Raw genomic sequence first — 27,500 nt, 5'->3', positions numbered from 1 at the left:
AATTTTGAGATACAAGGCCATTAGTTAAAAAAAAAAAAAGTCAGCAAGAATTTGGTAAATGACCAGATATAAACTGATAAAAGAAGAGGAATGTTTAAATGGAAGATCAGTTTCACAAAACAATCAATTCCACATGTTCTATAAGGTTATGCTAATTGTATTCATTACTTCCCAATTTCAGAGGTATAGAGAGAGAAAAGATAGAGAAAACAACAAAGGAAATTAAAACACAAAGTGGTGAATATGCTTTTGTGTAAGTAAAAATTATTTTTTGTCTAAGTATCTTTATTGTTATTTATTTGTTCATTTCAGAGACAAAGAAACAGAATTTTCTTGAAGTAATATATCACTTAGATTTTTATGGAAATTTTTAACACATGATCAGTGAAAGTTGTGGGGAAACGAGATGGTGCATATTTGGATGGTGACTGAGTGTTGATTTGTTGCTTGATCAATGCTCCAATTTGACATCTCCTTTTGTCTGTATACTATTGGAAAACACAATCAAGATGTTCTAATCGTCTTAGCATGTTTAGTCTTACTAGCAAGTGTTCAATATATTATGAACAGATGTTCAGCTTAGCGGGAAGTCTCACTAAAGACCTGAAATCCTGATCCTTTCCAGAAAATGTATAGCATCTGGCATGTTTGAAATAGAATTGCTCTCATTTATTCAGCCATGGAATGGTACTCCTGTGTGTTTAGATACTATGACTCACTTTTCTGGGGATGACTTAACTCAATTTTTCTCATGAGAAATAACTTACAAGAATTGTCAGGAAAAACATATGAAATGATGAAAACAGCATCATGTACTAAGCCCATCGCTGGCAACAGTATTCCTTCTATTTTGATTTCAGGTTGATGACTGGCATTATCAAGATAATGCATTTTATTTCAGGCCTGTTTAACATACAGGCTATTGAATAAGTTGAATTTCAAAGTATTGGTCATTTTACTGATGTTCTTATTTTTCCGAGATTCACATTCCCCTTTAGAGTACAATTGAATTTGTTTTAATTTGTCTTTTAAAAATGTCACTCGGTACATATTCATAGAATTATGTGTTTTATAACCCTGTTTTTTTTTCTAAAACAGACTCAAATACTTGAAAATTTTTAAGACTCTCCTGCAACAACTTGTTTCTACTTATACATTCCCACCCTTTGGCCTGTGATTCAGTTGTAAATGAGTAGTAGATTGCTTTAAGATATGTCAGTATTAAGTAATAATCAAAAATTGTTAATTTTTCTGCTGTCACATCAAGAAGGAGCATCACTTGGATTTGAAAAAGCAGAGTAGAGGAATTGTTAAATAGTATCCTGAATACTTTTTAGAATCTCTTAAGCTATTTTAGACACACACATTATTTTTCTTTTGGGTGTTCAGCACATTCAATATTTTAGGAATAAATTATAAATGTAGAAGAGAGAGAGAGAGAAAGAAAGAGAGAGAGAGAAAAAGAGAAGACTCACAGTCATTGTTGAAAGGCCTGGTAACCATATTAGAAAAAAATTGATCAAAGATAACGAGCTGTGATTGGTCCTTTTGTCGACTAAAATAATAAAAGCATTCTAACTGTAGAACAATGTCAATAAAAATCAAGAAATATGAAAAAAGCCCAAGGAAAGCACCTTCCACCTTTGTACTCACCGTAGTAAAAACTTGGATTCTAAATGTCTTTCCAGTTCTAGTCAACATGTCTGATTGCAACTAGCAAGAAGGAAAGGAGAAGAAACTGGATATACCCATTCTTTTTATAGATGTTTGCTAGAAATAGCATACACCATTTGTTTTCAGTTACTTAAATACCCCCCAGCTGCCATGAAGGTTGGATATCATAGCCTTTCTACCAGGTATGTGGTGAAATACACTTCAAAAATATCTGCCAATCATGGGCAAATAAACAGCAGGAAAAAAAATAACTTCTAGAATGCAATTTGTAGATAGTCTTATTTTCACTAATTTCAACCCGTGTGTAATTAGGGATTATCAATATTAATTTTTCCATAAACTCAAAACATAATGTAAAAATGACATTTAAAAGTTTAAAATGATTGGAAGTTGCCAGTGAATGTCATAGTCTGTGTGTGACTCATTTGGAACACTTTTATAAAACTGGGATTAAGAGATTAAAAATTGTCCCATCTCTGTCCCAATCTTAATTAGAATTTTCAAACATTTCTATGAGTAAATGCGATTGAATAAGCCATGATGTTTCCCAAGCACAATTTTGTCACTTTAAATACAGAAACATTAAAAAGCTACTGTATATAGCCCATCCAAAAGAATGAATAAACCATGAAGCTTCAATATAATTTTGTGCCCTTTTCAGAAAACTCATTTCTGAATGCAATCTAGACCCTGAATAGCTTTACAATGCCAGTGAGATTGGTCTACTTATGGCGCTTACCATATTCTAACTTGGCATTTCATTGTAGATTGTCTTCCTAATTTTTAGGGGAATAAGTTTAGTTGGACTACTCTTATGTGCAATATTCTATTTGACAGAATCTTGACTTTTGCAAATATAAGTAATCTTAACAGCAGTGATTCTCAATGGTGAAGACAAAAGACACACTCCTCCTCCCTCCAGAATCACCTGAGATATGTATTTTTACTTCATGTTTTCTCTCCTTGCCCAGCTTCAGAAGCTGATATACTGCCCTCTGGGGTGTGTGTGTGTGGGGGGGGGGGGGGGTGGTGAGGGTAAGTCAAAGGGTGATTTAAATTTTTCATATTTAATAGCATTCACCCACTTTAAAATATGATTAACCTTGCTCTGCTCAATTTTCACTTAATTTATCTAGTTGAGAATGCTTTCATATCAATTTAATGAGTCATTTATCCACTCATTCAAATATCATCTATACATACAAAAATGCATTTATCTATCTATCTATCTATCATCATTCATACCTCTTTCTATTACTCTGTACCAAATTAGGCAGTAGTTGAAACATCTGTCTCTAATTTCTCCCCAAATCTTCTATCAGCAGTTTTCACAAATAACCCTCACTTTTATCCAACCTCACTTGTATTCAACTAGAATGTAATTATCCTGGGTAATCAATGGACTTCTTATTATGTCCTTATCCTCTGTCTCTCAAATAGTCTAGTGTGGAAATCCAAGGTCACTGTCACTCAGCCTAATCTTGCATTTGCCCCTTCTCTGTGGACTTGTATATTCAGTACATGGTTCTGTGTGTTTCTGGTTCTCAGTCCCTTTCCTACCTGTAATTCATAGGACTATGTTGAGATGAGCTTCAAAGAGTATGGCATGATGAAGCCAAAATCAGTAGTGAGCAGATGGCAAAAGTCAGGACAGATGGAAAACCGAAACCAGATTATCAGGGACAAAATAGATGGTTTGATTAATTTGAGGAAAAGATGTGTCAGGGGAAGAGGGGTCACCATTTTTCTCTCTCACTCTTTCTATGTCTCTCACTTTCTCTTTCTCACATACACTCTTGTTTAATTTCCAATTTAGGGAAACTGCAAAGAAAAACAAAACAAAAATTAAGTATCTGCCAAAAACATTAAGAGTAATATTTTCTCATATCTATCTCACATTTTTATTCTTAAAAATATTATAAATTTAAAGACCACCTGTTTTACTCCCCAGTTTTATTCTTTTCCCTCCCTCCCTTGAGACAGTCGCAATCTGGATTTTGTTATTGTTTTGCATTCAGGGCAATTTTTATACTTTTTAATTATATTCCTTAAATATAACATATTACTTTACATGGTTTTATTCTTTTTAATGTTTGTGTTAAGCATTCTTTTAAAAGTTAAGAATATCATGAAACTGACTATGAGTTGTTATCAATTTTCTGGAATTACCCAGGATTAATATTGCCAAGGATCAATTATCAACTTTTGAAACATTTTAAAATAAAATGAATTAAAATGATTAAAATGTGAGGGGTAGAAAAAGAATATATGATAGTGAAAATGATTGTATTGAAAGTAAATGCATCAGATAAGGCACGAATCATGCAAATGTCATTTAGAAGGGCAAGGAGACTGGGCAAGGTGGATGATTCTGTCAGAGAAGCTCAGATGTAGGAGAATCCCCAGCACAGTTGGATTGAAAGGATTTCAAGACACCCTTTTACCAGGTGGTAATCTGTCTCCATGGTCCTACTTCGCTTTATTCTGTGAACCTGAACTGAGGTTTTGACCCCAGTCTTGATCTTTATACAGGTTTCCATTTCCCTAATCTTACCAAGTTTACTAAATACTCTGTTTATCATAGTGACAATTTTTTTTAGCCTGCTTTGTAGCCTGGTTTCAATGTCCCATATTCCAAATGTTGTTCACTGTTTGCTATAGCTAATACTGATAGATATTCATCTCTTTGTTACCATCAGTTCCTAAAAACTCAACCCAGATTCCTGGATGTCTCTGCACACGATAGTTTGACACCCCTGATCCTGCCACTCTGATTAACCCTGCTGTTGGGCTCGGCTCCACAGACGGGTCTCACCCCCTCCCATTGACATTGTGCTAGTGATGCAGAAATAATAGATAATGTTTTAAATGCTGCTGAGAAGGCAAAGGACATTGATAATGAGAGTAAAGAAGTTAACTTTCTGAAGAGCAAGAAAATTACTTGGAAGAAGGCTGATTCAGCCTTCAATTCACTAATTAATTTTTGAAAAAGAAAGAAGCGTCACTGAGCCCAGAAGGTCATGGAGCTGAACATTCCTCATTCAAGTTCAGTAAGAGAAAGGTAAATGGAAACAAAAACTTGATTTAAGAAACTTTCTCAGGAAAGTAAGCTCTACCATCTCCTGAAGCTAGTACTTAGTCATAATTTCAATATAAAAAAGACCAGCATCACAGAACAAAAATTGGTATTTATTGTGATGCCCTTTGGCCAAAGCATGTTGTGTTTACTAAAGCAGAGAAATTGATATAATATTTTTGAATTATAATTTTCTCTCAAGAAATATTTTTGCATTAACATTGCATAAAGATTCAATCCCTTCAGTTTTCTGTTATTATTCATTTAGCCAGAATTCCCAAGTCTGATAAGAACTATTTAGCAGTGTTTAACTCACAGAACATTTTAATGTATACCTTCCCCAAAAACCGTCACTGATGCCAAGGATCAATTTTCAACTTTTGAAACATCATGAAATAAAATAAAATACAATAAAATATTTAAAATATAAATGACACAAATGGATTGATATTTGCTTAAACTATGTATGTGAGTTTTACCATTTTTCAGAAATTTATAATGCATACATTTTATTAACATGAGTAAAATCAAATTTGCATTACAAGTTATTCTGAAATTTAAGTAATTACTTGAATATTATCTAATACTTCCTCTGTTTTTGTATTTTATTCCTAGATGAAACGGTATGTTTACCAAATATGTTACAAAATTATTACACTTTCGATCTTTAGTTAAATGATTTAGGCATTCTTTCAATACTTATGTTTGTCAGAATTTTAACTTCCTGCTGTTTAATAAAGACTACTGTCCTCTTTTCTTACTCTGATGGGCATAATTATTTGTCAATAAAATTTTTGCATTTGTTTAATACTGGTTACTTTCAACCTGATACCAAAATGTTAGCAAAAATGTCATTAAAAATACAGAATAAGTTTTTGTCATACTTAATGCTTTAAAAGAAAGAAAATGGTTTGTGTTCAAATAAAACCTATTAGACATTTTTGGGAAAAAGAGTGCAAAATAAAATGAGTACATTTTAATAGTCACTATATTGGAAAAACATGGTATTGATAAGTATAAAAAGTGCAGTTCTATAGTCCTTTTAAAAGATGCCTCTAGTTTTGTAAAATGGTAAATCCCTATCATTGATTAGAGTCAGAAAATAAATGTTTAGTAAAGTTTCACAAGAAATGTTATGGGATTTGTCTATCTGTGGAAGTTTTTTCATTTTTTAAAATTTATATTTAATAAAAAAACATGGATTAATAAAAAAAATAGGAAATAGGAAATAGAATTCCACATTCCGATCACCACAATGCAGAAGAAACTACCAGGGGCAAGGACCAAAGATCTGAGAGCAAGATCCATAAACTGTGATGGACACCAACCAAGAGATGAAGGGACCTCAAGGCCTCACGTAAGAGACTCCAAACCTTGTTTGTAAGTAAAACTGGTGGTGGATTTTTTTTTTCTTCAGGGCAGTTTAGAGGGACAAAAAGCTCTTACAAATCAGTTGGTGATTGCTTAAAAATCTGGAATTTCAGCAGTTGCAGAGAGGGATGGGAAATCCAGTGAAATTAATAAGGAGGAGGAATGGACATCCAAGTACAATTAATAGATCACAGTGAGAGTCAGAAGAAAATCAGCCAAACCTTGAAGAAGACAAGTTCGGATTGCACCTACATAGAAAAGATTTCAAGTAACAGCATTTGGGATACATTGAGCACTGATTGTATGCCAGACCCTGTACTAATTTCTTTTCTTCTACTATCTGACCAATTGATCATGGCATTTCTATGAGGAAATTGCTTTTATCTACACCTTATAAATTAGGAAACTGAGATTTTGAGATGGTAAGTAACGTAACCAAGGAGCTTACTGATAATTCTACCATACAAAGCTCAAATCCCTATTCCTTATTTTTTTATTTCAAAGCTATTGTTCTTAATGATGGAGCTTGGATGTATTGTCCTCCCAGAACTCATGTGGAAATCTGATCCCCAGTGTGGCAGTGTTGGGAGCTGTTTGATTCATGGGGGCGGATCCCTCATGAATGGATTAATGCTCTCCCTAGGTGGGGCGGGGGTAGTAATGAATGAGTTCTCTTGTATTAGTTCCCTCAAGAGCTGGTTGTTTGAAAGACCCCAGCACCTCCCCTCTCTTTCTCTCTTGCTTCCTCTCACCATGTGATCTGCTTGTACCCTCTGGCTGCCTGTCGTTTTCCACCATGAGTAGAAGCAGCCTGAGGCCCCTGCCAGATGCGGTAGTCTCAGAATCATAAGCCAAGAATTTTACCATTATTCAGTGAAGAAGCATTAATGCAACAAGTATATTTTGTTGAATACAACTATGCCTAAGTTAACTTTATTATAAAGTATAAATAATTCCTATTGCATAATGAGTTCAATTTCAATTAATTAAAAACAAAACCAAAAAACAAGCAATAGAAAATAGCATCGGTTTCAATTAATGTTTTCATTTTCTTTATAAACTCTCAAGTTAGAATACCTTTCTAAGTAATGTTGTGGGATATCTTGCCTGGGTCTACTCTATATAGAAATCAAGATTTTGATTTTAGGATGAGCATATTTAGAAAGATGCAATTATAACACAACGTCACATGAATAAGGCCTTTTTTTAAAGTTTAAACTAATTTAATTTAGTCATGTGGTGATTATCTCCAGAATATTGTTTCCGAAAATAATCCACTTAATTATTATAGAACCAAAGTTGAGTCTGATGCTACACAGAACAAAGAATGAAAAATGAAGCATATAGGCAAGTCTAGAAAAGGTCTGGAATTCTATTTACCCAACAGAATGGAAGTGTAACAAAAAACTGTCATGACTGGATACCAGAAGTATATAATTGATAGAGGAAAATCAAGGATATCTTCACAACTGGACAGCCTGGGGGAAAAAAGAACAAACTAGTTTACCAGTCTCCAAGGCTTTCTCTGATGATTAAAGCACAATATGATTGCCGGAAAGAAAAGTTAAAATGAGATTCAGGATTGCAGGACGACTTTTTGGGGGGCATTAACTATTTGAAAGTGAGGACAATCTCTATTAGAACTAATCAAATCATATTTAAAGCTCTGTGTTTATATTAGAAATTTATCTTTTATTTAATACTTGAAAGTATAAGCATTCCCTTTATAGACATGATTTTTATATTTAAGATACATTTATACATCAAATTTATATTCATTATTCACTAACCATTTCAGGCTTATAAATGCATTTATAATAATTGCTTTTGCTTTTATAATGTCCTTATGCAATATGCAGGAGAAGAACTAATCAAACAGTGTTGTCCTGCTTTGGTCACTGCTGTAATCATCACCACCAACATTTAGTGTTTTGATAAACTTGCCACTCTTTACATTAATGACTGCTTCTAAATATAATTACCTATGTATTTACTAGAGTCGTGTTGGAGGCATCAATATGGTAAATACTGGAATTTAAACCGATTTTTACCAAGAACCAGTAGCAATTTTTAAAAATTTTCCTCAATTGTTTATTTTATTAAGGCAATGAGGGTAAACTAACATTAATGGATAAGTCAGTAAATACAGTCACATGAATCCCAAGTTGACCCTTTCTTTCCTAAAGTATGGCTGCAATTATTAACATATAATGGCTAACCATTTAATAACATGCCAGCCACATTGATGAATGGTTTACGCATACTGTCTCATGAACTCCTCATAGCAAACCTAAGTAGGTTCGTGATGATCATTTTCACTTTACAGATGGAAAAACTGAAGTTTAGAAACGTAAAAATAATCTGCCTTATTTACACAGCCATAAAGTAGGGGAGCCAGCATTGGAGTCTCGGCTGAACTTTGGCCTTCAGAGTTCTGCATGAGCAACAGCTAGCATGAGCTGGTGACCAAAAAATGGGAGAGAAATCCACATTTTAAAAGATCAGTTAACAGTTCTGCATTTTATTTTTAACACTAACTTTTAAAAAGTATTTCTTGATTTTCATAGAAATGGAATCATAAGCAGCATTATGTGGTGGTGAAGAGCTCAGACTGGAGCTAGACTGCCCAGATTCCAATCGTGCCCCAACAAATTACGTTATTAGACGTGTGACTTTGGTTGAGTTATTTAATCTCTCTGTGCCTCAGTTTCCTAACCTGTAAAATAACGATTATAATAGTACCTATCTCATGGGGTTGTTATAAGGATTAAATGAATTAACTCATTTAAGGTACTTAGAGCTTGGCACAAGTAAGGCTATTATTATCACGAGTAGTATTTGAAATTCCAAATGGTATTGATACAAAATGGCTGGAATACATTGTTAAATGGTCATATGTACTGTCAACTTAATAAATTTATGACTTTATATACAAAAGTAGAAGTTTTCGAGGAGCGGGATTATACCACAAAACATCTGTAATCACAGAGACTTGAACACAGAGTAGTCATAGGATAGGTGTGCTTTGCCTGTAGGGCCCCTGTCTATGGTCTGTCAAATTGAGGGGCAACAGGTGCACAATAACAAAGCAAAAGCAGCTATTTGCAGGCTAGCTTCTCCCCATTATGCAAGTATAATCATTCACAACGAATACTGCTTACTTCCTCCTCATAGAGGATGATTGCACATTTATAGAAATGCTCTGATCTCTGGACTAGGCTTTCTCTTTAGAACAAAACCAGAGTATAGCTTTAAATAGTAGAAAGCAGTGCTTGGTGGCAGTAACCTAAAACTATTTTTCCCCTGATATGGAACATTATAACATCCTTGGGTGAAATTTAAATCCCTAGACTCCACTGATGATGAAACTATTTCCCTCATCACAATTCACAACACCCTTAAAAGGAACAGGAGACAGAAATGGAATCTTTAACCTCGTCATGTGATAAAATTGGTGGATAAAACACATGTTTTATGTTCAAACTTCTGGATTAAAATTAATACATCTGATTCATTGTAATAATTGTAAATTTTCCCTTATTGTCCGGATATACACTTAGATTTTGTATATTTTCTAAACAAATTATCTTATTTTTCCAAGAAACTCCGTGATATTTTTATAATATTAAATTTTGTTCAGTACTACAACTTATTTTCTCTTCATATTTTACAGCTTCTTCTAACCACTTCCTGAGTTTATCTTGTTATCCAAAAGTTTAAATGAGAGGAATCAAAGTATAGTTGGCTGAGTGATAAAAGAATGTAGTGCTTAAAATACAGTTTGAAAATTTAAGTTTAACCTTTTTATTGAAATTTAGTGCGAGTGAGTTGAGGAGAAAGTTCTCAGAATGGCTTCGCTCATCTTATGTGTATTCATCTTCCCAGGGGAGATGACATTTATTTATCTTCCCAGGGAAAGATTACAGCTGCTTTCACTTGCTAATGCTTTCCAGCTTCATATTAGATCCACATACATCCTGCTCTTTCTGCAAAGGTAGGAAGACTAAGAGCTAGCTGTGACAGAGAGAGGCTGTGACTCCTCTTACATACCTGGCACGTAGGAGACATGAGCTGGGTCCTCCAGACTGGCAGAATAATATCACTGTCTTGTTAAGGAAGGGTCCTGTTCAGATCCACGGATACAGGAAATTCTGAGCTGCAACTCTTCCTTCGAAGAAGAGAAGCAGGTGCTTCAGGCTATTAGGAAGCAGAGATGGGGTCTGAAAGCAAAGGAGGGATCAAACTTGATTCTAAAAGCTTGATTTCTACTTAAAGCAAGGAAGCAGCTCAAGCATTCAGGCTGTGACTGCTCTGGGATCCAGTCTCACATGCTACATTAGACCTCTCATAACTCAGTACCGACCATGTCAATGTCCACTTAAACTGAAATCCAAGCTTATCCCCTGTCTTCGGACCCCACCATGCCCTTACATGAGCAAAAGTGGCTACTATTCATCACCTAGCACTCTGCTGTTTCAATGTTATTGTCCTTGCTTAAATGTCTTCTCTCTGGCTAGAATTCCACTTTCCCACCCTCTTCTTCTCCTCACAGTGCAAAATCCACATCTGGAGAAATCCTACCTGCCGTTAAAAGGAGCAGTATTCCTCTGTCCTGAGCAACCACAGCTCAATAGAGATTTATGTACACAAGTTATTATTCCCTGATTTTTAAAATTAAAGCTAAGTCTTGAAGATATCATTTATGCATTTTTATGTTGTGCTCCACAGAATATCATAAATGCAGTATGTATTGGAAAAATAGTCTGCATACAGCTTCAAGTTCAAATTCAGGTTCTATCACTTATTAACTACATGACCTTAGGTAAATTTTTAAATTTTGGGTAAAATTTATTTTCTTGTACAATTGTGAATTATAATACCTATCTTATAGAGTTGTTGAATAATTAAATTATGCAAGACAGTGTATGTAAAATATATATATAAGTATCTAGAACAGAGTCTTTTCCATTTCTTCTTTTGTATAACCCTTCTTCCCTTACTTTATTTTTTTTTTAATTAAATGACTGTTTGCTCAATTAACCTTGGGCTATTATAGCACAATGTGGAAACTGCTCTCTTGAGCTATAAGCAATTGCTTGAAATAGTGTTAATCCCTCTGTAAAGAGCATCCTCTTTTAGTCATCATTTTAGTGAAAAAATTGCTCATACCTTCCAAGAAGAAAAATAAAGTTGACTTTTCCATTGGGGCTATTTTAGTTTTTAATTGTTATATTTGTAATTGGTTTATTTATGACTTCTGTTCCTATGACTCACATGTAAGTAACAGAAATATATTTACAATGGGTGGGCAGTTTTGAGTGAAATTTATGTGAAAGCTTTGCAAGGATTTACTTAGTAGAGGACCTGGTTGAAAGCAAACTTTCAGGCACTCTTTCTAAAGAACACTTGTGCTGGGATAGTCTCTGTCTTTTCTTTTTGCTAAGGCACAAAGTCAGATGCTTATGGAATGTTTTGCACTTGCTTTCTGAGTCTATGCAGACTAAATTATAACCATACCTTATAATTGTATGGCTTCTAAATCTTTTGTTTCTCTAGGAGTTTGTTTTCTCTCTGGAGAAGATTTGATTACAGAAATTAAACTATTATTGTGTACATGTCATAAATGTCTAGATGAAGCATATTAGAGAGTGGTTTTAAAGTAGCACTACACAACCCATTGTAGACTGGAATTCTCAAGGGCAATAGAGAAACTTGATGGAAAATGCTTACATTAAAGTCAAAATTGGTGTGAAGTCTTTTTAAACTAAAAGATCCCATAAACATTGCTCTTTTTTAACCAGGTAAAACACCCCAAATGTGTATTTATTTATTGCAAATGAAATTAGAGTAATAATCTAGTAATCTTAATCAATATCCACTTTAACATTAATTTTAAAGTATGAATTTGCATAATCATAGCACCTTTTTACCAGCTTATGCTAGGGGTCATGATATGTGAATTTCAACATTACAGTAATCAAAATGAACATTTTAAAACAAAAAACAAGGGAACACTTACTCTTATATTCTTCCTTTTTATTTGCTTCTACACCCAAGATTAGATCAGGTAATACTACAACGAAGTGTTTCTTCCTTACCAGGGACAGGGAAACTTCTTTCAGCCAACATATACTAATGTTTAATCTATCGAAGGCATTATGTGTACAAAGGTGAACATGACTTGGTCCCTGCTTTTATGTTCTACTGGGGAAGAGAGATGTGTAAACACATTATTACAATTCAACTGGTCTAGAGACTTGAAGAGAGGTAGGAATTTAATAATGTTGTAGTACCCTAAAGAAATTCTTAATATTAAAGGGAACTCAGCCTAGCATGGAACACTGTAATTTATAAATGTGTAACTGTAATGGATAAATTTATGTAGTAAATGTTACATAGCAAATCAAAGTAATAAAGCCTCTCTTTCTTAATAATTAAAATAAGCTTGAATTTTCTGCTTCTTTCTAAGTAGAACCAATTCTTTCATTCTCATTTGTGAGTAGATTTCTTCTTTTTTTTAGTTAATTCAAATATGAAATAAGTTATTAAAAAGTCTATTGTAAGATCTGTGAATTAATTTGGTATTCCAAATCTAGTGTTTAATCATTTGCTAATAAACTGGCACTTATTCTCTGCCAGTTATTTTGCTAAATACTGGGTTGTGAAGATGTTTAGGACAGAGTATCTTTAGCCTAAAAGAGCTCAATTAACCTAAATTTCAATGTAATACTACTAAATTTATTCATCACAGAAAAATTAAAGAAATGTAAAAGTATCATGGTTCATGGATTTTATAAAAAAAATTCTGAAGGAAAACTGTATATTTACTAGGTTGCTATAGACCTCTAGGCATGTAAGCATATTTTTTCAGTTTGCTGTTTATAGTGGTACCATGTCTTCCTCCCTTAAAAATTCCTACTATATTATTGGAAACAGGGTAATTCCCACATCCCCCGCAGAAGAGGATACTGTTTTCTCCCTTGTGCTTTTTAAAATAAAGTTTCTGTATAAAATTTTATTAGGTTAGATTTCCAAATTATGTTTCTGTTATACTAACCTTTTATTTGATTAAACAGTCACTTGGTAGAATATTTCTTTCCTTTCAAAAGCAGTGTCTGTGACTGCACTGAATTCACTCTATTTCTTTCAAAATGTGCCTAGGCAGTCACTTAAATTTCTAATGTTAACGTGGTGATGTTCCTTTTGTGTTTATAAGGTTATTTCGTTAACTGCCGTGTTAATGGATATTACCTACAGTTTCAGAAAAATCTTTGGTTGTCATTTACATGAAGTAAAACATTTAAGCGTAAACCAAATGATACGTAATGTGATGCTGTTCTGCACTCTTGAATGCATGTAAAAATATTACCTGATGGAAGAACAAAGAGTTTGTGTAAACAGATCTAAAGCCACATTTTAAAATCTGCTAATTTATGGACTTTTAATGGATACACGAGTCTACATAATTTCTAAACTCAAAATTTACAAAAATGAAAAAAAGGAGCAATAGAAACATAAATTAGCAAAATTTGAACAACTAAAAAGCATTAAAATAGAAAAATAATTAAATCTGATGGTAGAAACAACACTCAATATTATTAGTAGTCACAATAATTGTGAATATTTTAATATACCTATCAACAGAAAAAAAATTAATGTTGGGCCGAGCCCGTGGCGCACTTGGGAGAGTGCGGTGCTGGGAGCGCAGTGAGGCTCCCACCACGGGTTTGGATCCTATGTAGGAATGGCCGGTGCACTCACTGGCTGAGTACCGGTCACGAAAAAGACCAAAAAAAAAAATTAATATTGAGTAAAAAAAAAAATTCTATCTAATGCTACATACACAGAAGTGAAATAAAAGACCCCAAATTATTTTAAATAAATGTATGAGCAAAAATACATGTAAGTGCTCATAAAATAAGTCAGGTTTGCCAATATTTAAGTGAGACAAAATAATTTTACAATTTCAAGATTAAAGAATATGTGGTCCAAAGAGATTTTTTTACATTGACACCAGCTACAATTCCTCAAAATGTATAATAGTCCTGATCTTTTACTCATCAATACCATATATTGCATTATATACAGCAAGAGTCATTACAAATAAATGAATTAGACAAGTCACATAAGAGAAGGAGATTAATTACACTTTCTTTAGAAACTGACAATCATATGAATAACACTATAAATTAGGATACAGAGGAAATACATAAATGAGAAATAATAAGTGATTTTTTTTAATTGGTTATGTGACAGAGACCAAACAGAGAAGGAGAGAGAATATAAAGTGTATACACAGAGAAAGAGAAAGAGAGAGAGAGAAAGATGAATGTTCTGAATCAGAGATATTTTAATTTACTTCAGAGATTAAATTTTAAAGAACTATAGATAATTAAGAGATTTATAATAGTGAGTTAGAACCAAGGAGGCAAAGGTCTCTTAAAAATCTCCAGAATTTATACAGATGGATCTGGCCTTAGAGTTCTGGGCAAAGTTTACCTGGCTCCAAAAAGCTGAGAAGGATAAGTTACTACTTAGACTATGTGTGTTAGTAAAACAGAACAAATATAAATTTACTAAATTAAGTTCCCAGGATGTTAACAATGGTATTAGGAGTCAGGGTCCTTTCATTGAAACAAAACTCATGCTAGCTTAGTAAAGAGGTATTAATATGGGGAGCTACTTACAAATCCAGAGGCTGAAAGTTCAAATAGAATATAGCAAGGCCACTCAAAGAGATGACTTTGCATTGTCAAAGTTTGGGATCACAGAAGGAGCTGGGACTGAAGGAACTGGGACCTTGATCACATGGTGGTGGAAGGGAGAGAAAGCCAAATGTGTAAACCCTTATCGATATTCTGCTTAAGTCCTGTTTGTTAATATTGTATCAGGTAAAGCAAGTCACTGGCCAAACCCAGGTGAAAGAGATTGAGAAATATACTCTCCTTCTTGATGAGAGAAGCTGCAAAACACAAAACATGGGAAAAATGTTTGACGTTGTTTTGTAGTCTGTAATAAGTATGTCAATAAACTGTTTTATGGCCCACATTTATTCTTTCATTAGATGTTTCCCAACACTTATTTTTGCATCAGGCACTATTCTGGGTACTGAAGATTTAATTATATAAATACAAAAACTCTTAATCTTAACCATTTACTGTGAAGGGATAAATACAGGATAATTGGAATATCACAGTAGTCCTTCCTTACTTGTGGTTTCAGATACCTGCAGGCAACAGAGGTCTGAAAATATTAAATGGAAAATCCTGGAAATAAACAATTCATAAGTTTTAAATTGCACTGTTCGGAGTTACGTGATGAAATCTTACATAGTCCTGCTTTGTCTCACCGGGGACACGAATTATCCCTTTGTCCAGCATATCGCCTCTGTAAATGCTACTTGCCCGTTAGCTACTTAGTAACCATCTCCATTATCAGATTGACTATCAATACATAGCAGTGCCTGTGTTCACGTATCTCTCATTTCACTTTATATGGCCCCAAAGTGCAAGGGGAGTGATGCTGGCAATTCGGATATGCCAGCACTTCTTTTAAGTGAAAAGGTAAGAGTTTTCAAATATAGGAAAAAAACATAAGATATATAAGGTTTAATACTATCTGTGGTTTCAGGCACAATGTGTGTGTGTGCGGGGTCCTCTTGGAACATATCCCTGTGGATAAGGGGGGACAATTCTATGTAGTATGTGCAGTATTAAATATACGTGTAGTGTTGTGAGACACCACTGGAGGAGTGAACCCAGCCTTTTGGAACAGGAGAGGGCAGAGGTAATGTTTTCTGGAGAAGATGACCTAAAGATATAGGTTAGAAGAAGACCATGGTACTCATTATTATTTTACTAAAATTTCTACTTGGTTTATAAGACAGGAAACAGAAAAAATGTGATAAAGCCTAGAAATGGAAAAGTAGAGCCATTACAATTTGCAAATGATAAAATTGTGTACATAGAAAACCCAAAAGTATACACCAATAAACTATTAAATTTGAATTTTTTTTTTTTAAGTTTTATTTTGTCGATATACATTGTGGCTGATTATTGCTCCCCATCACCAAAACCTCCCTCCCTTCTCCCTCCCCCCCGCCCCCTCAACAATGTCCTTTCTGTTTGCTTGTCCTATCAAATTCAAGTAGTTGTGGTTGTTATATCTTCTTCCCCCCACCCCCGGTTTGTGTGTGTGTGTGTGTGTGTGTGTGTGTGTGTGTGTGTGTGTGTGAATTTATATATTAATTTTTGGCTCCCACCAATAAGTGAGAACATGTGGTATTTCTCTTTCTGTGCCTGACTTGTTTCACTTAATATAATTCTCTCAAGGTCCATCCATGTTGTTGCAAATGGCAGTATTTCATTCGTTTTTATAGCTGAGTAGTATTCCATTGTGTAGATGTACCAAATTTTCCGTATCCACTCATCTGATGATGGACATTTGGGCTGGTTCCAACTCTTGGCCATTGTAAAGAGTGCTGCGATGAACATTGGGGAACAGGTATACCTTCGACTTGATGATTTCCATTCCTCTGGGTATATTCCCAACAGTGGGATAGCTGGGTCGTATGGCAGATCTATCTGCAATTGTTTGAGGAACTTCCATACTATTTTCCATAGAGGCTGCACCATTTTGCAGTCCCACCAACAATGTATGAGAGTTCCTTTTTCTCTGCAACCTCTTCAGCATTTATCATTCAGAGTCTTTTGGATTTTAGCCATCCTAACTGGGGTTAGATGGTATCTCAGTGTGGTTTTGATTTGCATTTCCCGGATGCTGAGTGATGTTGAGCATTTTTTCATATGTCTGTTGGCCATTTGTATATCTTCCTTAGAGAAATGCCTACTTAGCTCTTTTGCCCATTTTTTAATTGGGTTCCTTGTTTTCTTCTTGTAAAGTTGTTTGAGTTCCTTATATATTCTGGATATTAATCCTTTGTCAGATGTATATTTTGCAAATATTTTCTCCCACTCTGTTGGTTGTCTTTTAACTCTGTTGTTTCTTTTGCTGTGCAGAAGCTTTTTAGTTTGATATAATCTCATTTGTTTACTTTTCCTTTGGTTGCCCGTGCTGTTGGGGTCGTATTCATGAAGTCTGTGTCCAGTCCTGTTTCCTGAAGTGTTTCTCCTATGTTTTCTTTAAGAAGTTTTATTGTTTCAGGGTGTATATTTAAATCCTTAATCCATTTTGAGTTGATTTTAGTATACGGTGAGAGGTATGGATCTAGTTTCATTCTCCTGCATATGGATATCCAGTTCTCCCAGCACCATTTGCTGAAGAGGCAGTCCCTTCCCCAGTGAATAGGCTTGGTGCCTTTGTCAAAGATCAGATGGAAGTAAGTGTGTGGGTTGATTCCTGGATTCTCTATTCTATTCCATTGGTCAGTGTGTCGGTTTTTATGCCAGTACCATACTGTTTTGGTTATTATCGCTTTGTAGTATAGCTTAAAGTCAGGTAGTGTTATGCCTCCAGCTTTATTTTTTTTGCTGAGCATTGCTTTGGCTATGCGTGGTCTTTTATTGTTCCATATAAATGACTGGACAGTTTTTTCCATTTCTGAGAAAAATGTCTTTGGAATTTTGATGGGGATTGCATTGAATTTGTATATCACTTTGGGTAGTATGGACATTTTCACTATGTTGATTCTTCCAATCCAAGAGCATGGGATATCTTTCCATCTTCTTGTATCCTCTCTAATTTCTCTCAGCAGTGGTTTGTAGTTCTCATTATAGAGATTTTTCACCTCCTTGGTTAACTCAATTCCTAAGTATTTTTTTTTTTTGGTGGCTATTGTAAATGGGCAGGCTTTCTTGATTTCTCATTCTGCATGTTCACTATTGGAGAAAAGAAATGCTACTGATTTTTGTGTGTTGATTTTGTATCCTGCTACTGTGCTGAAATCATTTATCAATTCCAAGAGTTTTTTTGTAGAGGTTTTAGGCTGTTCGATATATAGGATCATGTCATCTGCAAACAGGGACAGTTTGACTTCATCTTTTCCAATCTGGATGCCCTTTATTTCCTTCTCTTCTCTGATTGTTCTGGCTAGTACTTCCAACAGTATGTTGAATAGGAGTGGTGAGAGTGGGCATCCTTGTCTAGTTCCTGTTCTTATAGGAAAAGCTTTCAGCTTTTCCCCATTCAGGATGATATTGGCAGTGGGTTTGGCATATATGGCTTTAATTATGTTGAGATATTTTCCCTGTATACCTAAGTTATACAAGGTCTTTGTCATGAATGAGTGCTGAACTTTATCAAATGCTTTTTCAGCATCTATAGAGATGATCATATGGTCCTTGTGTTTGAGTTTATTAATATGGTGTATCACATTTATAGATTTGCATATGCTGAACCAACCTTGCATCCCTGGGATGAATCCCACTTGATCGTGATGAATAATTTTACATATGTGTTGCTGTATTCTGTTTGCTAGTATTTTAGTGAGGATTTTTGCATCTATATTCATCAAGGATATCGGCCTGTAGTTTTCTTTTTTGGTTCTGTCTTTACCTGGTTTTGGTATCAGGATGATGTTTGCTTCATAGAATGAGTTTGGGAGATTTGCGTCCATTTCAATCTTTTGGAATAGTTTGTAAAGAATCGGTGTCAATTCCTCTTTGAATGTTTGGTAAAATTCTGCTGTGAATCCATCTGGTCCTGGGCTTTTCTTTGTTGGGAGCCTTCTGATAACAGCTTCAATCTCCTTTATTGTTATTGGTCTGTTCAAATTTTCTACGTCTTCACGGTTCAGTTTTGGGAGCTTGTGTGTGTCCAGAAATTTATCCATTTCCTCCAGATTTTCAAATTTGTTGGTGTATAGTTGTTTATAGTAGTCTCGAATGATTCCTTGTATTTCAGATGAATCAGTTGTAATATCACCTTTTTCATTTCTAATTTTTGTTATTTGAGTCTTCTCTCTTCTTTTTTTTGTTAGCCATGCTAATGGTTTGTCAATTTTATTTATCTTTTCAAAAAACCAACTTTTTGATTCGTTGATCATTTGAATTGCTTTTTGGTTTTCAATGTCATTCATTTCTGCTCTGATCTTAATGATTTCTTTCTGTCTGCTAACTTTAGGTTTGGATTGTTCTTGTTTTTCTGGTTCTTTAAGGTGAAGTGTTAGGTTGTTCACTTGCCATCTTTCCATTCTTCTGAAGTGAGCATTTAATGCGATAAATTTTCCCCTCAATACTGCTTTTGCAGTATCCCACAGGTTTTGGTATGATGTATCATTGTTTTCATTAGTTTCAATAAATTTTTTGATTTCCTGCTTGATTTCTTCTTGGACCCATATGTCATTAAGTAGAATGCTGTTTAATTTCCATGTGTTTGTATAGTTTCCAGAGTTTCATTTGTTATTAATTTCTAGTTTTAATTCATTGTGGTCTGAGAAGATACATGGGATAATTCCAATTTTTTTGAATTTATTGAGACTTGATTTGTGACCTAATATGTGATCTATCCTGGAGAATGATCCATGTGCTGATGAGAAGAATGAATATTCTGAGGTTGTTGGGTGGAATGTTCTGTAGATATCTGCCAATTCCAATTGGTCTAGAGTCTTGTTTAGATCTTGTGTTTCTCTACTGATTCTTTGCCTAGATGATCTGTCTAATATTGACAGTGGGGTGTTCAGGTCCCCTGCTATTATGGTATTAGTGTCTATTTCCTTCTTTAGGTCTAATAAACTTTGTTTTATAAATCTGGCTGCTCCACCATTGGGTGCGTACATATTTATGATTGTTATGTCTTCTTGATGGATCAGTCTTTTTATCATTAAGTAGTGTCCCCCATTGTCTCTTTTTATGGTTTTTAGTTTAAAGTCTATTTTGTCAGATATAAGAATAGCTACTCCAGCTCGTTTTTCTTTTCTGTTTGCATGGTAAATCTTTTTCCATCCTTTCACTCTTAGTCTGTGTGAATCTTTATGGGTGAGGTGGGTCTCTTGTAGGCAGCATATAGTTGGGTCCTCCTTTTTGATCCAGTCAGCCAGTCTGTGTCTTTTGATTGGGGAATTTAAGCCTTTTACATTAAGAGTTGTTATTGAAAGGTGTTGATTTATTCCTAGCATTTTATTGGTTGTTTGGTTGTCTTAGGTGTCTTTTGTTCCTTGCTTTCTGATTTACTGTTTGTTTTCTGTGTTTGTTGGTTCCTTAGGTTGTAGATAGTGTTTTTGTTTGCTTGTTTTCTCTTCATGGATGCCATTTTTATTATACTAGTGGGTATTGATTTTTCTTGGGTTTTTATGGCAGTGGTAGTTATTTTTCAGGAACCAAACCCAGTACTCCCTTGAGGATTTCTTGTAAGGGTGGTCATGTGGTAGTGAACTCCCGCAGTTTTTGTTTGTCTGAGAAATATACTATTTGCCCTTCATTTCGGAAGGATAGCCTTGCAGGGTAGTGTATTCTTGGCTGGCAATCTTTGTCTTTTAGTAATTTGAAAATATCATCCCATTCCTTTGTAGCTTTTAGGGTTTGTGATGAGAAGTCTGATGTTAGCCTGATTGGGGCTCCCTTATAGGTGATTTGACGCTTCTCTCTTGCAGCTTTTATGATTCTGTCTTTGTCTCTGAGTTTTGCCAATTTGACTATGACATATCTTGTAGAAGGCCTTTTTGGGTTGAATACGTTTGGAGATTGTTGAGCTTCCTGGATCTGAAGATCTGTGATTTTTCCTATACCTGGGAAGTTTTCTGCCACTATTTTGTTGAATATGTTTTCAATGGAATCTCCATTTTCCTCCCCTTCTGGAATACCCATGACTCAGATATTTGAGCGCTTGAGGTTGTCTGATATCTCTCTCAGATTTTCTTCAATGTCCTTGATTCTTTTTTCTTTCTTTTTGTCTGCTGTGTCATTTCAACCAGCCCATCTTCAAGTTCAGAGGTTCTCTCTTCAACTTTGACAAGCCTGCTGGTTAAACTCTCCGTTGTGTTTTTTATTTCGCTGAATAACTTCTTCAGTTCAGCAAGTTCTGCTACATTTTTTTTCAGGACATTGATTTCCTTGTACATTTCCTCTATCAGATCCTGTATACTTTTCCTTGTTTCATCATGATGCCTAGCTGAGTTTTCTTGTATCTCATTCAGTTTCCCTAGAATTATCACTCGAAATTCCTTGTCAGTTATTTCAGTGGCTTCTTGTTCTATAGGATCTAGAGTATGAGATTTATTAACTTTTGGTGGTGTACTTTCTTGATTTTTTGTATTTCTGGTATCTTTTTTTTGGTGTTTATTCATTGTGGCAGGGGGTTTCACAGACCACCGGTTTGAGACTAATGACTAACTAGGATGTTGCTGTGGTTGCCAATTTGGTATGGCTCCCGCCGTGACTGCTCAGTTGGCCTCTAGTGTCTTGTGTGTGTGGTTGCCTCGGGTCTTGGGCTTCTCCGGGGAGCCACCTTTCTGGTCAGCTTGTACTCTGCTGGGCTGGTGGATCACGTACCACAGGGTGTGTGATCTCTGTTGAGCTTTCACTTCCTGTGCAGGACTTCTCCCTGTTCCGTGTGCTCTGGCCCAGGCTGTTAGATCGTGCAGTGGCGACCCCACCGGATGTGTGGTTTCTGTCGAGTCTCCGCCTCCCAGGTCACACATCTCCTAACTCTGTGCGCACTGTCCTGGGCTGGGGTGTGTCTTCTGTGCCCCTCTTCTATCAGCTGGGCCTTCAAGACCCTGCTCGGCACTGCCTCGCCCAGGAAGTCTACCAGGTTTCTGCTAGGCACAGACGACCGGTCTCTCTGTAGCACTGTGTAGATCTTTCTCGGGGCTTGTTCACCTTTGTATCCCCCTGGCATAGACCGAATCTAGAGCCCACCTGCAGCCTGCTCTCTGGCAGGTTCAAGTGGACCTGGGAACTCTCCTACCACACTATTCCCAACCAGAAATTGGTTAGGCTTTTTTCCGAACTGGTGGCTGCAGAGATGGTATCTGCCTCCCAGTAACAGGAAGTTTACTGGGGGCTGGAGCCCAGGGTGTGGTGGAGTGACAGTCGGCCCGCCCGTACTTCCTTGCCCCCCGACACTGGCCGGGGACTCCCCCCACCACCAGCCCCGCTAGGGAACCGCGGAGGGAGTGGGAGGGGAGGCGCGCCGGGGCAAGCAAGTGGGAAGGCTCAGTGATGGCGGAGCTGGGCGGAGCTGCGAGCACCTGGGAAAATGGAGGCAGCCCCGGGGCGGTGAGTGGCTTGGTGGTGCAGGCGGGAGCCGGGTGGGCGTAATCCCCCCGAACAGAGCTGGGCCAGGGGTCACTCACAGTGCTGTGCCAGGTCAGGTGTTCACTCTTTGTCTCTGGTTTGTCGCCTTCCCTGTTCTCGGCCGCTGCCACCTCGGGCTGTTCAGTCGCGGCGTGGCTTGGGCACTCCCAGGAATCTTCCTTAATGCCGGCCTTAAACCTCGAATCCTGAATAGGGCAACTGGCCACCTTCAGCGCGGCCCCGGCCTCCGGGATCCTGTCTGCATCCACAGCAGCCCTGGCGCCGTGTTCCCTGTTTCAAGACTCGCTTTTGCAGCTAAGAAACAGTTCTTTTCCTGCTCCACACTTCAAAGCTGTTGCCTGTAAATGACGCAGCCTCTCCTGCCGGGGACAAAGTGGCGGTCACCCCCCACGACCGGCCACCAGCAGCAGTCCTCCCTTAAGAGATGGCAAGAGGAAGGTCCACAAGTTTCCCGGCTGCCTGAGGCCCAGTGGCCGCCTTTTCCACCTCAGCTACTCCACGCCAACCGCCGCAGCCACTGCCATCTTGAAAAAGTCTGCCCTATTAAATTTGAATTTGATAAATTTTCCAGACACTGAGTTCAGCTGAGTTTTTATATTAGCAATAATTAGAGTATAACATTTTGAAAAAATAACATTTACAATCACATACTAAGACATCAAATACTTAGGAATACATCTTATGCTAGATGTGTAAGTCTTTGACACTAAAGACTACAATTTCTCAGTAAGAGAAATTAAAGAAGATTGACTTTATAAATAAGCCCCAAAGCCAAGCAACACAAAATAAAAAAATAAATAAATGGAATTATATCAAACTAAAAACTTCTGCACAGCAAAGGAAACAAACAGAACAGAAAGGCAACTTACTGAATGGGCAAAACATTTTTGCAAACTATACATCTCACAAGGGATTAATATCCAAAATATACCAAGAACTCAAACAACTATACAGTAAAAGAAACAAGTCATCCAATTACAAAATGGGCAGAGGAGATGAATAGGCACTTTTCAAAGGAAGATATACAAGTGGCCAACAGGTATATGAAAAAATGTTCAGCATTGCTAATCATCAGAGAAATGCAAATCAAAACCACATTGAGATATCATCTCACCCCAGTTAGAGTGGCCATTATTAAAAAGGCCGAGAATAACAAAGGCTGGCAAGGATGCTCAGAAAGGGGAGCTCTTCTATGCTGTTGGTGGAACTGTAAATTAGCACAGCCATTATGGAAAACGGTATGGAGGTTTCTCAAACAACTAGATAGAGCTACCATACGATCCAGCAATTCCACCACTAGTATATATCCAAAGGAATGTAAATCATCATGTCAAAGGGATACCTGCACTCCCATGTTCATTGCAGCTCTATTTACTATAGCCAAAATATGGAACCAACCTAAGTGATCATTGACGGATGACTAGATAAAGAAAGTGTGGTACATATACACAATAGAATACTACTCAGCCATAAAAAAGAATTAAGTTCTGCCATTTGCAGCAACATGGATGAGTCTGGAGAAAATAATGTTAAGAGAAATAAGCTAGACAAAGGAAAAGAAATACCACAGATTCTCACTCATAACTGGCTTCTAGGAAGGAAAGAAGGAAGGGAGAGAGGGAGGGAGGGAGGGAAGAAGGAAGGAATGGAAGGAAGGAAGGAAGGAAGGAAGGAAGGAAGGAAGGAAGGAAGAAAGAAAGAAAGGAAGAAAGGAAGAAAGAAAGAAAGAAAGAAAGAAAGAAAGAAAGAAAGAAAGAAAGAAAGAAAGAAAGAAAGAAAGAAAGAAAGAAAGAAAGAGAGAGAGAAAGAAAGAAAAGACCACAACAATACGTTGTACTTTCATAAAGAGAGAACAATCCTAAGGATACTAGAGATTGGGGAAAGTGGGGAGGGGGTTTGGGACGTGATAAGCCAGGCAAAGGGCATAAAGAAACATCAAGATTTATAAGAATGAATATACTAATAATAAGTTAAAAAATTTAAAATAAAAAGAATGAAATAAGTGAAGACTTTGTACTATGTTCATGGGTTGGTAGACTCAATATTGCAAAAATGTCAATTCTTTCCAAATCGATGTATAGATTTAATGCTATCCCAATCAAATTCCCAGCAACTGGTTTTTGTTTGTTTGTGTTCTTTTTGTGGAAATTGACAAACATGAAAACGAAAGTACCTAGTATAGCCAAGGCAATATTCAAGAAGACATCTAATAGTACATTAGGTAGTTAACATTCATTGAATTTGAACTATGCATGCACATACTGGGATTGTAATTAAGTACCAAATTATGTAGTACTAACTGCAGTGTTTTAGAACCTTGCATCTGTAATTTCACTCTTAGATAGCAGCATAATAAATAATTTTGCACAGTAAAAAGTTGAGATGTGTTTCCAAAAGAATGGTATGTTTGTGGGATCATTTACAGTCATGTTTAATTGTTTTTTAAACATATATGCTAAATAGGGGAATCAAACTACTTGCTCCTGCTTTCCCTGGAATTTATTCAAATATGGTTTCATTGAATACTGATGACTACCAATTCTTTACTTGGGCACAAGTGTCTCTCCTGAGCTCTAGGACATCCTACCCAACTGCTTACTTGATATTTCCTACTGGTTGTCTCTTGTGACCCTGCTTCTCTTCCTGGCACCACTGTTCACCAGTTGCTCTTGCCAGAAATATTGGTGTTAGCTTATATTCTTTCCTACTTTTCCTTAATATTTAACGTTAATTGCCAAGTTCAATAAATTTTATTTAACAATAGTAACTTTTATTTTTTGAGCATCTACGAATTTTGATGGCCACACCGGGGTCTTTACATCTATCATTACTAATAAATTCAACAACCTTTAACAGTACGAGAGAGAGAGAGAGAGAGAGAGAGAGAGAGAGAGAGAGGAAGAAGAAAGACTTATTAAATTGGACAGGTTAAAAAAAGATCAAACAGCACATAGTTGTCTATTCAAAACCAGTTGTGTCTCTTACCTCTGAAGTTTTCACTTGCTAAAAACAGTTTCTCAAATTCCTCACTATTAATCATATCTCTTTCTCTTCACTCCAGCCTCTTTGTCATAGCCTTAGTTTAACTATTTATAAATTCTTTCATGAATTTCTGCAATTGTCTTCTGGTTGGCTTTCTTGTTCTGATTTCATACACATCAAATACAATCATATTTGAATATGCAACTATCCTCTGTCAGAATGTGTTGATGAATTTTTACTATCTACTAGACATGAGTCCTAGCGTACGACAATTAACCTACCTATGTTGCATGCACATCCCCACATTTAGTTGGCCTTTTGTCCCATTTCTTCTCCCTCCTTCTACCTATAATCTCTTAATAGCATAGAAAATTCTTACTAATCTTTGAGGTCTTTGCTCCAATTCTCCTTTTCAGATTTTACTCCATATCTTCCCTTAGTCTACTCTGGTAAATACTGGCATTATTTCTTCTGTTGTTCATGGATGCTTGTATTTTATTATAGACTGATTATATTTCAATTGCTTTACATGTGTCTACTTCAATACATATGAGGCATTTGAGAAAAAATAGTAAGTCTTTATAGTGCCTAGTATAGGAGAGATTCAATAAATATGTAAAACAAACCAATCTATTAATGAAATATTTTTATTCAGAGTACTTTGATTAATTTCCTAAGGCAAGGAAATAAAAGCACATAATCAGATAATTTTTAAAGTTTACCCCAAAAATTGATAGATGAAAGTTTATATTCTGTGACCAGAAACTAATATTTACTCTTAGCTAAGTAAATGATTTTTTAAAAATCTGTATTATTTCTTTGATAAAGATTGGATTGTGATTTATACATTATAAGATAGTATCTCTGGCCCAAATGGTATTTGAATTTAAATTATGAGTGTTTCTTCAGATATTAAACTTATTGCATCAGATGCTTTCTATCAAGTTTTTGAACTACCATGTGGCTTTTGTCACAAGGAAAGAAGTTATTAATATAAATGAAAATGGAATATTATGATTTTATTTAAGTGGATATTATACATACAGTACTAGTTCTAAATGAAAGTATATTCTAAAAACACACATTTTTCTTTTAATTTTCACCTTATTTTTCATTCATGAATGACAACAAGATGAAAGGCCCATTATGTTAATGTTCATGAGATAAAACAAATGTAAATATTTTCAAAACAATGCAACACTTTCAAAGTGCATTGCTCCTCTTTATTATGTTACAATTTAAAAGGAAATAAGGTGAAACTTTACATTTGTGGTTATAATGTTTATGCCTTAGGCTTCTGTTGCAATATATATTCTTTTAATGGAATAGTTTTTCTTTACTTGAGGATGCTAAGCACACTTTGTTTGGTAGTTGAATTTAATTATAGAATTTTATTTTCAAAAATGAGATAAATTTATAAAACTAATTTTTTCTTCATGTGTCCTATTTTCTTCAGGTACAGAATAGAGAAAACTTTCTACTTGTAAACTATATCTGACCATTTCTATAGAAATCTATTTACTGAATTTGATGCTGAGTTTTTAATTACTAATACAATTTTTATTATTTAAAATCTAATTATGAAATATTCAACATTATGTCTCCTATATTTTCTTTAATGATTTTATGTTTATATTTTAGAATTTTGAAGGCAGTGTATATACATTAACTATCAGAATTAATAATGATGGGATGTGGGGTGTTATTAGATAATAATAGCGTAAGAAGTATGGCATATCTGGCTAAGCCATTTCTCCTATTAATAAGGGAAAATCAGAAAGGGAAATACTAACTTTTACTTGTTAGCTGTGAATAATTTATGCCAGGAAACTGAAATAAACTGAACTGGACTGGGGGCTTGTCCTGTTACAGAGGTCAAGAACAAAAAACAAAACAAAAGCCGAATCTTATAATGAGGATTTTCTTCATCTAGAGAAAAGAGAAGCAACAGAGAGCACTAAATTTTAAAACTTTTATATTTCATACTTGAAAAATATTCAGTAAAGTTATTTTTTTAAATTTATTAAACTTCTATTGCAAATAATGGCATAAGTAAGAAAGTTCGAGGTTGCTGTTTATAAGTATTTGTCTGAACATAGCTTTGGTGTAAGGAGGAGTTTAATCCCAACTAATGAAAATCTAAATTAGAAATAAATGTCAGAAAGTATTTTATTACTTTTTCA

Source organism: Cynocephalus volans, chromosome 5 (genome assembly GCF_027409185.1).
Source record: "Cynocephalus volans isolate mCynVol1 chromosome 5, mCynVol1.pri, whole genome shotgun sequence".
Taxonomy (NCBI): domain Eukaryota; kingdom Metazoa; phylum Chordata; class Mammalia; order Dermoptera; family Cynocephalidae; genus Cynocephalus; species Cynocephalus volans.
This window is presented reverse-complemented; position numbering follows the sequence as displayed.